This window comes from Eufriesea mexicana, unplaced genomic scaffold (assembly GCF_001483705.2).
Source record: "Eufriesea mexicana isolate 0111107269 unplaced genomic scaffold, ASM148370v2 scaffold106, whole genome shotgun sequence".
In the NCBI taxonomy this organism is placed as follows: Eukaryota; Metazoa; Arthropoda; class Insecta; order Hymenoptera; family Apidae; genus Eufriesea; species Eufriesea mexicana.
The window spans coordinates 865,698-868,527 of record NW_016908282.1 but is presented as its reverse complement, the minus strand read 5'-3'; positions in this window follow the sequence as shown (position 1 = coordinate 868,527).

The following is a 2,830-nucleotide window of genomic DNA, read 5'->3' as shown; positions in this document are numbered from 1 at the left end:
TATTACGCCAACGAAAGCGTATCGCGGCCTCTTCTCCAACCAGCCGCGCGAACATCGATGCTCCGCCATAGATAAGCTTCCTCTCTCCTCCTCTCCTCTCCACTCCTTCTATTTTACAATCGAGTATTAGCCGAGTAATGCGGTTTAATGGGCCGCGCTCGGAGAATCGATCCACTCCGCGTCCATGTTCGCGCGCGGTCCAACTCGTTCGATTAACCCCTTCGCGAGCGCAGCATCCGCCACGATCGCCGCCGCGATCCACGCCGCGATCCACGTCGCGATCCATGCCGCGATCTATACCGCGATCCACGCGGATAAATGGCGTCGACCTCGTCGAAAAACTCGCAACGATTTTCCATCCCAAGGTTCCACAGGTCCGCCATCGACTCGCAGCCTCTGACGGAGACTTCAATGCCCTTCTCTCGAATGGAAGCGACGCGCGCTGGTGACGAGATGCAACGAGAAATGCCGAGAGATTGGAGAGATACCGAAGACGAGATTCGGGACGAAGGAGCGTCTGCGAGCGCGAGGACGAAGACGAAGAGTTAGCCAGGGGATCTCGCGGACCTGGTACGATGGCCATTTGGCCATTTGGAGCCGAAGCGACGAATTTCTCGGAAAACGATAGGTAACTGGCCCAGGTGAAATATGCTCGAGGCTCTCGAGCGGGATAAAGCTCGGCTAATTGGTGGCGAGGACGAGTGGTGTGCGCCTACACTAGCATCGGTTCGCGAGTCGCGTAATTCCGGCTAATTTATTTGATTGCACCGGCATGCCCGACTCTGCTCGCCGTAATAAGACTTGCCCTCGCCCCTTTTACGCTCCTTCTCCTCCTCCTCTTCGTCTCTTCTTCTTGTTCTCTTTCAGAATCCTCTTTCAGAACCTCGGCCCCCTACTAGCGCGCCCTGGTGGAGACGCGGTGGAAATCGGCAGAGGCAGAGTTCGTCTCCGCCCTACTCTCTCTTTATCTCTCTCTCCTTTCAATCCACTTTTACCTACGCTCTCGTTCAACCTGGCTGGCAACCTGGTAGATGGAAAATCGCGGTTTTTTCGCAGGCAGTAAAGAGGAGAAGAATGACGAGCAACGAGGGTTGATCGTGACGAAGGATTCTCGAGGTTTCCGCGCGTCGATCGGGCGAAGCGGAGAGCGCGATTTCTCGGAGCTCGTGCCTGCTTTTAACAGCCCCTAACGAGGCGACGGAGAGGTAGCGAGCGGCTTGTCCACGCGTTTTATAAGCACGCGAGCGGCTGTGTGGGCCTTAGATACAGTGTAAGGACTCTTAATAACAATGTCGTTTATAGTTAGTACATGGGCGTAGGTTAGTTAGCGAGGATCGCGGATGTTCGGCGGCGAGGGGTAAGAGAGCGCTAATAAAACACAATTAGCGGCTCAACCGAGCCGACCAATCACCGGGTTCCGCGCGCTCTATCGTGTACGCACGCGTAAAACTCCGGCCCCGGTTATTTATGACTTTCCCGGCGCGCATTATTGAGAGGAGGGTATCCTTCTTTTTCGCAATCAGCTCGCTCGTTGTTACCGCTCGCCGATGCCATCCCCGTCGTCGTACCCTCTTCGGCGTCCTCCTCGGCCAGCCGATCCTCGCTGTGTCCGTCACCGGGACCGAGAACGATGATAGCTTGGTATCGCAGGGGTTATCCAGGTCGTAGTCGCCCTCCAAACTTTCTAATCTTTGTAATAACCAACCCTGGGGTCATTTTGTACCTGGACGGGGATGATATCCACGGTGATGTTATCGTACCTGTCATTGCGGCTGTTTTGTTTCTCTTTAGGGATGAAGAACGAGTATGGAATGGAATTACAAGGGTTATCCAGGTCGTAGTACCTCTCAAAATTTTCTAATCTTCGTAATAACCATTCCCGGGGTCATTTTGTACCTCGCCAGGGATGATATCCATGGTGACGTTATTGTACCTGTCATTGGGGCTGTTTTGTTTCTCTTTGTGGGTGGAAAACGAGTATGGGATGGAATCGCAAGGGTTATCCAGGTCTTTGTCGCCCTCCAAACTTTCTAATCTTTATAATAATCAACCCTGGGGCCATTTTGTACTTGAACGGGGATGATATCCACGGTAACGTTATCGTACCTGTCATTGGGACTGTTTTGTTTCTCTTTGTGGATGGAAAACGAGTATGGAATGGTATCGTAAGGGTTATTTTGGTCATAGTTGCCCTCCAAAGTTTCTAGCCTTTGCAATAATTGCACCCAGGACCATTTTGTAGTTACACATGGCTGGTATCCATGTTGACGTTATCGTATCTGTCACGGGGACTCTTTTGTATCTCTTTGTGGATGGAGAAGGAGGATGGCTTGGAAGCATTAGGCTATCGAGCTTCTAGTAGTCTTCCAAATTTTCTAATCTGTGTACTAACCATTACCAGGGCTATTTTGTACCTGGACGGGGATGATATCCGAGGTGACGTTATTGTACCTGTCATTGGGACCATTCTATATCTCCTTGCGATTGAAGAACGTGAATATAATATCGCAGGGGTTATTCTGGCTGTAATCGTTCTCCAAACTTTCTGATCTTTATAGTAACCGTTTCCGTGATCATTTTATACATTGATGAGGATGATATCCGGGTCGAAGACCGAGGGTATGACGGAATGTGATGATATCCAAGGTGACGTTGTCATACCCGGACCATTCTGTATACGAACGCGAATAGAAAACGTCGATGCAAGAAATAGCGGGAATATCCAAGCCGTCGTCGTTCTTCTCATAGTTCTGCTTATCGTCATACCAGTCACTGGGGCCATTCTGTATCTCCCCGTAGATTAACAACGAATATGAAACGGTCTCGCGTA